Below are 13,434 nucleotides of genomic sequence, written 5' to 3'. Positions count from 1 at the left end.
TTAAATTTAAATTATCTTACTTTTTTAAGAAAGCTTATATAATCAAATCTGATTTTAATTTTTTTTGGCCAGGTTTGGACTAATCCATTAAATTTAGCTAAAATTACTAACTCTATGTAAATATAAAACTGAAAATTTTAATAATTAGGCTCAATTCGACCAGCCTTATTCGGATCGAGTTTAAAGTATTCTACTATTTTTAAAAAGATCATATAATTAAGTTCGGTCTTAATTTTTTTTAGGAAGATTTAGCCTGAATTACTAGCTCTAGAAATAATACCCATTTGAGCTTGGCAATTTTTTTTAAAATAAAAATTTAAAATATTTAACATGAAATTGGGACGGAAAACCATTTTGCTAATCCCTATAATTTCCTTCTATTTTTAATTAGGTCATTACTTTTTAGTTTATTCACCTCTTTTTAAATTTCCCCCATCAAAGACCACAGCCCTTGTGGATTGGAAAATGCAGTCAAGGACCAGACGCCATTGAAGTCAAAAGCACCCAGGTCCAAAATCTTCATGCGCATACAAGAATGCTTCTGTGATCTTTGTTCACCAGAAACAAGAAATGATTTTAGCAAGGTCTCTGCAACAGAGGGCGATTCGGGCAACACCATCGAAGATCCCTTTTACGGTGAATCGAAGAGGTGGGATTCTTTCGTAAATTTTTCTGGTGATTCGAACAGGTGAGATTCTAACTATGAAATCATCAAGATCGAAACGCCCACTATTTGGAGCACTTCTCATATGGGTTGGTTCAAAACCTCTTCAAGCACTACCACTACCACCTCGTCGACTGCAATTGGGACTGGGATGCAAGAAAAATGTCGTCGTTGAGCTTAGGGGGCAGGTTTTTTCGGTGCCCAAATTACAAGCTTAGGATCCCCGGCGTCAACTAGGATTGGATTGCTGCCCAATCAAGACTGAACTACTGACATCATTGGAGTTTGGACAACTAAAATCAATTAAGACTGAACTGTCACCTGATTGAGAGCGAACTGCCAACATCATCCGAACTATTAAATTCAAGTATGAAATTTAAAATTTAAAATTTTATTTAAAATTTAAATAAAATTTTTAATATTATAATTTAAAATTTTTTTATATTATTTAAATAAAAAATTTAAATTTTTATAAATTTAAAATTTAAAATTTTAATTCAAAACCATCCATTTAAATACAACCTAAATATTCTTTGGGTTTTGACATAGCGAACGGCCGGTTCTGTGAATTAGCAATACTGAATTGAATCTACGGCAACTAAACAAACAGAAAAAGTAAACCCAGGCGAATCAAAAATTTGCTAGACTAAAAACTTTAAAAGAAAAAAAAAAAAAAAAAACCCCAACAAATCAGGTTACGCCAGAAGAGCCAAAGCGTCAGTGTATTTCTTCGGTTGACCAACCGTGAAAGAACTCATGATGAACAACAGAACTTGAATTTGCAAGAGAAAGCCATCGAAGATTGCGCTAGTTAAAGTCTGTTCACAATTGCAAATAGAAGCTGTCGACGGCGTCCCTCCTCGCACTAAAGAAACAAAAACCATTTTGCAGCATCAACTGGTGGAGGAGGAAAGAAGGGATGGCAGTGGAAACTCGGCGCAATATATTAAAGCATATACCAAATATGCAAATTCATATATCCATGTCATATGCCATGTTATCAAATCAATCTCATATTGTATATCGCATAATATATATTAACATTTACTTATTCTAATTTTTATTGATTAGGAAGCATCACGTGCTTCGTACAGGTGCAAATTCTGATTCAATTTATTATTGACCTAAGCAATTATTTCAAATGAAAATCTTAAATATTTCATATAAATTTGCAAGAGCTCAACCTGCTCAGTATTTATATCCATTTCTTTCGGTACAAATTTGTTTTATTCATTTTAATCATTCTCTATAGATTTCTGCTATTGATGGTGGATCTAAAATCAGTCATCCTTGTCTTCAGCTTCGTCATAGTTGAAAGGTAGGGGCACAGACTTGAATGCTCTGAACTTGCCCACATTGTTCAAATGCTCATTCTCCACTCTGAAATTTTGAATTGCAGCCACTCAATGCTTGGTCATTTTAACTTTAAAAAAGAAATTGATGATTCATCTAAAATATTCTCTCTTACCTGAAGAAGTTCCATATGCCCCGACGTATGATCTCTAGACTTGCTATAATGCTAATCATTGCTTGTTTATGCAGGAAGTCAACCTCGAAATCCAATACTGTCTGCAACCACGCAAATCTCAGCAAGATATTCAGCACCTGCAATGCTAGAATTTGTCAGCAATTCCTAAAATGTACAATGCCTAAAGAAGATAAAATTATTTCAAATTCGGCTTGAAGATTTCCAAGTTAATTTTCATACCATGGCTGTGAAATATACGCTTTTATGAGGTATTATGAGTTGTCTCTTAACCAGCGATTCTTGGAATTCTTTTGAAGGAGGCCCCAATCTATGACAAGGTCCCAATATGTAGAAACGATTGCTGCACATATTGAGAACACCCAAGCAAGCACCTTCCAAGTCATCCCATTATCAAGGCTGTATGCTGTTCTGAGGCAAACAGCTGCTATTGTGAGGAAGTATTTCCCAGCATTATATCCTTGCATGGCATCTTTCTCTTCAAACAATCGCCTCAGGCACTAATTGGAGAAGTAGGAAGATCATTTGGGAGCTAGTAAGCAAAAATATTGGCATTGCGACACAACTAAATTTAAGGAATTTGGTTTTGATTTGATGTGTTGCATTCTATCTGTTTAATATAGGTACAAGGCTTTTTTCTTAAAAGTGTCTTTGAGACAAGAAACTTCGCTTATGTTTATAGTTGGTTTCAAGCCCGAGTAAAGGAGGATTGTGTTAGGCCATCAACAGCCAATGTAAAACTTTGTTAAATCTATTATGAACATAGACAATAAACGCTATAATATTAATGCTAAATCGTTGCCCATAAGTAATGCGCTGCATGGCTCGAGTACAGTGATAAGTGAGTTAGAGTCGCTACATCAGCCCCTGGATGTAGTGTTAAATGAGCAAGGACTACCGCATCATTTTGGACGTGCACGACTAAAGAGGTTAGTCCATGAGAGCAAGATTAGATTTGGTATTTGGAATGTTGAAACATTGAATTATAAATTTGTAGAGGTTGTAGGGGTTATAATTCAAAAGAAAATCAATATCCTATGCCTGCAAGAAAAAAAAAGCGTGGAGAAGAAGTTAAGGATATTCAAGGTTTCAAACTTTGGTATACAGAAAAAGTAAGCACACGCAATGGAGTAGGCATCATTATTGATAAGGAGTAGAAGAAGAACGTTATAGAAGTTAGCAGAATTGGACACAGAATTATTTCTTTAAGAATGATAGTTGGACGTGAGACTGTTAATATTGTTAGTGTTTATGTGCCTCAAGTTGGAACAGAAGCCAGTCTTAAAAAAATTATTTTGGAAGGATCTGGAGGAGTTTGATTCAACACATACCACAGACTGAAAAGATTTTTATTAGAGGAGACTTTAATGGGCATGTTGGAAGGGAGGCTGGTTAATATGCGAGGGTATATAGTGGTTTTGGTTTTGGAGAGCTAAACAATGAAAGACAAACTCTTCTTGATTTATTGTTGGTGTATGATTTTAAAATTACCAACACTTGTTTCAAGAAAGGATTGTTGTTGTCGTCGTCGTCTTTGTCTTTGAGACAAGAGAGTCGGTACCTGAATACAACGACACCAGTATGGAATCACAGCAACAATGAAGGAAAAAGCTTTGAATATGCTACTTGAGTTGCAAGTGTTTTGTCTGTGCTTGAAATCTCCCCAACCGTAGTAGCAAATGTAGAACTCTAAACTTCTTAGTGCTTGAACCTGGGTGCATAAAAATGAATGAGATGGGATACGTGAAGTGCTAGGGCACTATGATATCATTTTTGTCTCTAACGAACCTGGCTTGTAAATTGATCCGCCAAAAAGAAATCTGGAAGCGTGACCTAAGGAACATTGGAAATGGCATAGATTGAATTTCCAGCGAGAATAGAATTCAGTCAGCAGGAGTATTTGGTAATTTAGTGTTCCACCATATTACCTTGTAGAGAGGAGCACAGGTGCAGTGGAACAGGCATGTGAGAAAGAAAAGCCGGCTTGAACGATACATGATGTTGAATGGGCATGATAAAATGACAATCACAATCTGCAGAGAAACAAATGAACTCATAATGCAAGTTTATAAGCTAAATGAAGATCCAATGAATTCTGTGAAAGTATACTTGTCTTACAAGAACCAAGATCAGAGGAATAAGTTCAGTGAAGACTTCGTAATCTTTTGTGCTTGGATCCATCTCCATGTCGAGGTTCGCAAGCACACTGGCCAGTGCCAATGCCGCAAGGACAAAAGCTAGGAGGAGAACATCAAGGTAGCTTAACTCAGATCCTTGCTTGAAACCAAAAATGAAGGACTGATTCACTCTATATCGCCTCCAGAAGTATATATTGGCAGCATACATAAATATGTGTAGAACTATGAACCCAAACAAACTGCAGGAAATTTTTTTACATGGTAAAGCATACGTGTAAGCTTTGTTCATTGGATTAAGCTTCAAGCTTTTGAAATAAAATATCTACAAATTATATTATGAGTAATAAGGCTACCTATAAAGAGGAAACATGGTTTGCATGTACTGAGTACTCCCTGGGTGATTCATAATTTTGCGGGCGCGGATGATCAGAGTAAGTGCTAAAACTAGTGCTGCTGTGCAGCCAGCTAAAAAACCTGCAATTTTGAACAGAAGAAAATGTTTGGGGAAAGAAATCAAAGACTACGTACTTGTGCTGTAAATTTTTGAACCATAGGGAATCTTGGTTCTTACCTGTGGAAAATGTTATTCTGTGTCTTGCTCTAGTTGGTTTTGGTCTAAGGAGATTCAATCCATTATTACGATTGGAGTTAGAGAAGTGCTTAGTGAATGTTTTTTCCACCCTCTCTATAAGCCTTGGGACCTGTTTAGGAAAGCTGAGCTATCATAACTCATAAGGATGTTAGGTGTCTACAAATTGATGCTGACATGCAGGGAAATATTATGATGTTGAGTTTTATGATTTTCTTTCCTTATAAAAGCCCAACCTCGTCAGAGCTGCCAAGGTAGGAATTGTCAACCATTTTCAGGTATGTTTTTGCTGCGCTTCTTGATGTAATCTGCAGTGTATAGTGAAAGAACTTGAGGGGCTAATTAAATTTCCTAGGTTGTCTTCTGCTTGTAGTTTTAGAAAGGTGTGGATTACCTATCGTATTTCTTCATTATCTTTGAAAATGCCAACGCGTTTAGAAAGCTGCTTTAATAACAAGCACACAAGTTAAGAAGAAATATGAAGGAAACTAGATGATGAAGTTAAAAACAAAATGCATGTGTATAACCTGTAGTTCTTTAGAAGTCGAAGCTTTTGGTAGAATTCAATGAAAGCTTGTTTGAGTTGTTCCTCAACTTTCTTCAAATTCTTTCTGTTAAATTGTAGTTCTGTTTGTGTAGAGAGCAATTGAGGAAGCTTTTTATGGTTGAGCGAGGAGTCTCAGGGGTGTTGTTCAGTCGTACACGATCGAGGACTTCCAAAGAAGCTGGTTTGGTATTACTGTTATCTTTTTCCTTATCCGTTTGAGACTTTTGGCCATTAAATTGAATTTCATTCTCTTTGTTCTCACTGGAGCCATCTGATTGACCATTACGGATGCTGTCCTCACTGATCGTCTCCATGGCCATGGAAACTCTTCCTGTTTAGGAAGTTGAAAAGGATAAAATCGGTTAAATAAATTCCATCTATACTTTGCTCATGGAGGAACTTACAACAATGAAAAATAAAAGTAGAGAAATCAAAAACACCCAAAAAAAAAAAACAGAGACCACTAAGTTATGTTTTCCCTATTTTCTTGTATAAATCTAATCTTATATTAATTTAATTATAGTGGATTTACTATAATCAGACCAATAAACTTTGAGCTAGTATCTACTAATCCAATATTGAAACATTTTTAGCTAGCATGTTGCTGATTTTTATGAATTCAATGCATCTACAGGCTATAAAATACTTGAGGACATAGAAGGATTGATAGCAAGTTATGGTGATACCAAGACGTGAAAAAGCTTACCGTGCAATTTGGCCCCTCTGGGTGTAGAAGGTGATAATGTAGCTGCTGAAGTTGCAACATCTGAAGCAAGACGTGTCATCTCCACAGAGCTATTGAACCATGGAGAGGGTTTCTCAACCTTTATCCGGAAAGCAATCAAAGCTTCCATTTGCTTATTCAGCATAGCAGCTTCCTTCATCACTTCCTCCACTTTAGACCTATTAAAACTTGTCCACTTTGTTAAACTCATCATCCAGCCTCTTAAAGTATATCATCTCAAATTCTCCACCTTCTTCCGCAGACAGCAAAAAAGTAGTTTGATAGCTCACCGATCCATCTTGTTGCACGGAGCTCACCATTATGGGTTGGCTCTCAATATCTTGTACATGGGGATCAATGGAATGGTGGGTTTGTCTCTGAATGAGACCACTGAAAGCCCTGTAGAGTGTAAGATTTCTCTTTAGGCCTCCTGGAGTTGCAGGTGGCTGGCTTCTCTGCTTGTAGAGCTGGACATCTTTCAAAAGGGTCTTCAGGTAAGTGTAATCCATGTATGCTTCCTTCCATTCTGGCACCATTTGTGCTTCAAATTCTTTCCCAAACTTCATTTTTGGCCTTTCTAAGCAACTCAAGCTATTTGATATCTGATAATAATTCACTGGAACTTGCAGAAAAACAGAGAGAGCACAGTAATTAGAGTTAGAATGGAAAAGTAAGTATTGGATGATCACACTGGAAAGCCCTGTCAAGAAAGTTTCTGAAATGAAGATTTCTTATACAAATAGCTTCACCGGAGTAATAGGAGGAGATTCTGCTTATAATGTCTGCTGTATAGGAGGGAATTGCACTGCCGTTTGGCAGTGTTTTTTTTTTTTTTAAATCACAAACCTCATTATAATAATAAATGAATGAATATTATAAAAATATTATTTAAATATTTAACAAACAAATAAATATTAAAATATTAAAATTAAATCAGAGTAGTTCAAATAAAAATTTTAATTTAAACAATTTAGAATTATATTAAAAAAATAAAGAACATAATTTAAAGAGTTTAAAATTGAGGTTAAGTTTAGCAAAATGAATTAGTTTTTGTATTGTAACAAATTAATATTTAAATTATTATCAAAAAAAATATTTATATTTAATACCCAATCATACTTTGAATAATATAATTTTTCATAGATAAACAATTGTATAAAATTAATAAAATAAAAAATAAAATATTTTTTATTTCATTTTTAATTTTTTTAATACAATCCTCAATCGTTTAAATTAAAATTTATATATAAATTGTTTAAGTCAAATTTTAATAAGTCACAATACATAGGTTCAATTTTAACATCTTAAAATTTATTTGTTTATTAAATATTAAAATAATAATTTCATATTATTTATTTATTATTATTATAATGAATTTATAATTAAAAAAAAAACACTGCCAAACACCAGTGTTTTGTCGCTGAGCACTACAGTGCCTACCCCGTCATAGGACACTAGGACAGAAAGCACTGAACTTATTTTCTGAACTAGTGAAAAGGGGGAAAAAAATCTACCAATGTGCCACTGTGAGGCTTAAGTTTTTTAAAAAATTATATTAAAGTTTTATATAAAAAAATTAATTATTATAAAATTTACTAACAATTAAAAAAAAGTCATTAGGTTTTTCACATTATCATCACTCATGTCACGAAAAGTAATAATATTAACATAATGTAGTAACCGTATTGTAATCAAAATCATAACCTTAACAACTTTGTAACTTTGATCGTTTTGATGAATTTTAATTTTATATTTTTATTTAGTGTATTATCTTATAAGGTTCAAGTAAAAAATTTTCAAAACCATAATGCCGAATGGCAGGGAGAGATTTGTCCTTGTGCTGTTTGGTTCTTGCGCGATTCCATGAAAGAGATCATTTCATGAATAAGTGGGACACAGTCTATAAGCTGTCATCATTGACCAATTGACATTGGCTAGAGCAGGGGAAAAAAAGGTCGACTGTCCAGGGCCATGCTTGAGCTGCTTCTCTGTGTGAATTTGGGAGTGATTGATTCGATCTGAAAACTAATTAGCTGATGTATCATTAAATCTAGTTACTGAATATGACCAACTAGTGGTTAAATGTTTACATGCATTTATTTAAATTTTTTTTTTTTTACCAATCTCATTAATATTTTAAAATGCTCACAAAACGGGACAAAATCAAGGCATTTCTATCCAATGTTTTGTCCCAAAATATTATCGAGATTAAATTTTTGTCTCATTTTCTATCCAATTTTAAAAGTTATCCCGTCTCATTAAAAATTAAATAAGATTGAGATGAAATCAAAAAGTCTCACTACCTCAATAAATTGGATAATATAGGTATTGAAAAAAATTTAGATAATAACATTCATTAATTAAAATTTTAAATCACATAACTTATTAAATTTAAAACCAAAACAACACAAATATATAAATACAATAATTATTAAATTACATCAATCACAATTATAAATATACAACTTAGAGTCAGGTATACATAAGACATAATACGTTATGATCTATAGGCTATAAGAACAACAACAATAAACAAATCTAACATAATATTAAATTATTGTTCTTTTTTTTAATTGAAACATGTTAAGCTAGTGACTCTTTCTAAATAAAGCAAGAGACATAATATAAATAAAAGTTTATTAAATGGTAAACATAATAATAAATTATATTAATATAATTAATATATTGTAAAAAAAATACTAACACATACTTGTTTACTCTATATCATTAAAATTATTAATATAAAAAACTTTTAGTTTTAAATAAGAATAACAAGTATTAAATTTATAATTAATATAATTACAAATTATATTAATATAATTAATATATTTAATGTATATTTTTAAAAAAAACTACTATATATCTATATAATATTTGGGAGGAGTCATGTTCCCAAACCTCTTTCTTATCTTGTTTTGGAAAGTCTTGTCAAAATTATTTTCAGATCAAAATAAGACCCATTTTAATATGATCAGGATGAAATTGAACCAATCTAAATGAGTACAAATTAAACACCCCTATTAATATCAATGTAAAAAAAAGTAAAAATAATAAAAGTGTATAAAATTTTAAATATATTTTTTATAATAAATTTAAAAAGTAATTTCATATTATTTTTTTATGAATGGTAATTTTAAACATATCTTTTAGATATTATTTAAAATAATCACATTATAATTTATAAATAAAATTAAATAAATATTTTAAAATGTAGACCATACTTTACAAGAGTGGCGGAGTAATTATTGCAATCTCTCTCAGAAAAGAGAAAGTTTTGTTGGGTAGAGTAGTTTGTCCAAAATGTTAATTGGGATATTGATAACCACCAGAAAAGCTCTTCATTCTCAACTACTCCACCTGTGCTGAATTGAAAATTATTATAAAAAATTGAAGATTTGAAGCAAAAATAGATATGAGGGAAAAGTTGAAGATTTGAAGCTCCTAGTATGTATATCTCATTTAGCTTCTTTTTTTTTTTTTAAATACGACGAAATTTTTTTACGAGTCTAAATCTAATCCTTGGGATAAAAGCTATTTGATATCTGATGGTAATTCACTAGCTCTTGAAGAAAACAGAGTGAACATAGGAAGCAGAGTTAGAATGGAAAAGGAAATATTAGACGATCAGATTGGAAAGCCCTGTGAAGAAAGTTTCGGACAGAAAGATATGAATAGCTTCACCGGAGTAATAGGAGAAGACTCTTCCAGATCATGCTTGCAAATTGATAGAAAGCAATGAACATATTTTCTGCAGTGAGAGGTAAAAGGTTAAAGGTGTTCTTTGTTATGGTGGAAAGATTAAAAAGAAAAGTCCTACTTGTGTGCTAATGTGGGGCAAGTGTTTTTCACATTATCACTCATGTCATGTCTCCTGAAGTAAAAGTATTGAAATTGCAACTGATCTTTTCATGAATTTTAGTTTTATATCCTATAAGAGTCTTAAGGTAAAAACTTTCCAAAACTGAAGTGCTGCATGGTAGAGAGAGATTGGTCCATTCCATGAAAGAGAAATGACTTATTGCATGAATAAGTGAGACAATGTCAACAAGCTGTCATCATAATAAACTGAACAAGTGGCTCGAAGAAACATAAAAAAAGTGGACTGTGGAGGGCCATTGCTGAGCTGCTTTTCTGCAGGGATTTGAGGAACTGATTGAATTTAAGATTGAATCTTTATCCACACACTGAGAGAGAATTGTTTGTAAAGAACGGGTGATCACAGCAAGAAACGGGCATAGGATGAAATGTTGAAGATTAGAAGCGCCTACTTAATAATGATGATATATAAGCTATCCATGGGATACAACACCAAAAAATTCTTTAGTTATATCTCATTTAGTTTTTTTTATATAAAAATATGATGTAATTTTTAAAAAAGGCCAAATCAAGGGCTGTTGAGTTACAGATTTTGTTATTTGTCATGTTTTCACCAAGAATCAATGAGTTGGGTTTGGGAGTTTAAGATGTAATGGTAAAGAATTTATTCACATTCTTAATTTTTTTTATGAATTTCTTTCTTTTACTACATGATAATTTAGTAGGATTCATCTTCGAAAAAATCACATTACATAAAATGTATTCACATTCCTAATTTTTTTAATGAATTTCTTAAATCACATTACAAGGCAAATGGGGTAAAGAAAGAGACTTTTATTCATAAGATCGAGTAAAACTAGGCCAAGAAAGCCATGGCCTATATTTTCTTTGGAAGGAATAAAAATTCACTTAGTAGAGGTAGAAATACTTATAATTTGGGTTGATATTTTTTTTAATACAATATTAGGAAAGGATTGGTTAGTGCGTTTGAAATAGCAAAAAGGCCGAATATTATTATTATTTTCCGGAAATATTGTAGTATTATACGTGATGGCTTAATACTTACAACCTAAATACTCACAGTAACATGGTGAATTTTTTTTTTAAAGAAAATTTTAGTGCATGTAATGACTTGACATCCCTCGTGGGGAAAAAAAATGGAACTAACGTAACCTCTGAAATTTGAAACCCTTCTTTTATTGTCATAAATGTTAAAGTTGAGCGGTTGACTTCCCAGCCAAGCATTTCATCCTCCCATGAGACGCATCGTTCATCACAATGCCCCACACGATTAAAAGCTAATAAAATAATGATCCTCTTCCCTCGTGGCTCACAATGACAAAACTAAGTCCACTTTTGCTAGTATAGTAGTTGGTAATTCAGGTTAACTAAGCTGATAAACTAGTTTGTATGAGCATGAAAAATTTTAAAGTGGAACATGAGATTTTAAAATTTTAGCTTTATTTTGCTTGTGTGTTTGAATTAATAGAATTTGAATTTGAATAAAATTCTTTATTTGAATATATAAAAATTTATAAATTTAAATTTGTTTCAAATCTACTAAATCAATTTCAAATTATAATTTCTTTAGAATTTTAATTTTTTTTACATTTTAATTATTTAAAATTTTAATTACTTTAAATATGTTGATCTTTTTTTGTTTTTACTATTGATACTTCTCTGAGTCCTGTATATTTTTTTCATCTCTCATTGATTAAAAAATAAAAATAAATTTATCATTTTTAATTTTGTTGTTTTTTTAGAAACTCAATTCATATATCTTCTTTATTTAAATTTTTTTAAACTACCTGAACAAAAAATTTTAGATATATAAATTTTAAATGTAATTTAAATTTAAAATTCAAGTTTAAATTTATCAGTTCAAACATTACCTGAACTTATTTAGGTCACTCAAATAATTTTAAAAAAAATTGGATTAAGACCAACTCCAAATGAGCTTGATTCAAATACATGAATTTTTTTTTAAATTAACCAAATAAAATTAACATTTACTTTAGCATTTACTGCGTACTCACCAACCTTCGTAATTCATTCATGTCTCGTTCTTAAATGAAATTTCAACATTTCAATAACTATTTATCTTAAATCTTTTTGAAAATGTTAAGGAAAAATGAACACAAGAAATTACTTCATATACTTTCATTTTTACTCTTTCAATGGCTAGTCTTACATTATAAAAATGTTAAGGAAAAATGAAGAATAATTTTAAAAATATTTTTTAAATATTAATTGAAGAGTCATACCATGACTTTTAAATAAGACCAAATGAATTTTTTAGATTATCCCTTATAATTGAGACCAAAGAGAATATATCGTACTAAATGTTATACTATCATTTATGTCAAAATTGTATTTATAATTTACATTTACGGTGAAAAATAAGAATGAGTAGAAAATATCTGCATATAGTATTCATTATATGTTTGCTTTTGTTTATCAATTAAAGTTTATTTGATTTATTGAATTTCTTGAATATTAAAAATTTTATTTGGTCGATTACAATTTCTAATTTTAATGACAAAATGATTTCCTACACTATTTCAATATACTCACCCTTGAAAATGTTCTTGCAAAATGTAATGTTTTATTTAAAGGTCCTTAAATTACTCATGCAATGCACAGGGCTCTATTACTATTTACTTTATATACTTTCATTTTTACTCTTCCAATGATTAGTCATACATTATTAATAAGGATAGAACAAATTTTAATTTTTCAAGATAAAAATTAAAATTAACTAAAAAAAGAAATAAAAAAAAGTTCTAACAATTTAAGTATTAAGATCGGTTTAAATAAATTCAAAAACATGAGGTGTTATTGTCAAGCACATATATTTTTACATAATTTTTTTAATATGTTGGAGTATTTTAATTTCAACCCATCTAAATTACCATTTCTAATTTTTATGTTAGAATGTTTTGGTAGAGGGAGTCAAGCATAAAGTTATAAGCTTTCACTCAAAACAAATAGTATGTAGAGTAAGCAAAACAAAACAAACATTACAAGTGAAACTGTGCCATTGTGTGAATCAGACCCTCCAATGCCCTTCTGCTATTTTGTCGTTCTTTCTGTTCTTCTTCCTTCACGCTTCCTCTTTCTTTCTTTCAATTCCTTTTTTTTTTAATACAGAAAAAGAAGCAAATCGCCCATCAACAAATCTTTCACTTTACCAATTAAGCCAATCTTATAAACTATTGACACTTACATATATGCTCTTTCTTTCATTCTCTTCATCGACCAGTGGCTTTTATAGGACAAGTCATCCAGAATCACTCCCAATTAGAGCTCCAATTTATCCCACCATTCATGCTCTTTTATCCTTCTTTGGATTGGATTCGATTTTCTTTATTTTAGGAACTGATTTCAAGAACCTTCTCATCAAGCACGTAAGGAGCCACAAGTCTGATTTCTTTTGCTTTTTTTTTTTTTTTTTTTGCATTCTCATTTGA

General features: G+C 31.3%; 1 pseudogene; it reads right to left on the bottom strand.

The window, feature by feature from the left end:
* Positions 1-1,847: 1,847 nt before the first annotated feature.
* LOC129311636 (phosphate transporter PHO1 homolog 3-like) lies at positions 1,848-6,912 on the bottom strand (annotated as a pseudogene).
* Positions 6,913-13,434: the final 6,522 nt, after the last annotated feature.

Source organism: Prosopis cineraria, unplaced genomic scaffold (assembly GCF_029017545.1).
Source record: "Prosopis cineraria cultivar Desert tree isolate PC_DT_omini unplaced genomic scaffold, ASM2901754v1 PC5, whole genome shotgun sequence".
Taxonomy (NCBI): domain Eukaryota; kingdom Viridiplantae; phylum Streptophyta; class Magnoliopsida; order Fabales; family Fabaceae; genus Prosopis; species Prosopis cineraria.
Note: the sequence above shows the minus strand (reverse complement) of the source record. Positions and strands in the feature narration are given on the sequence as shown.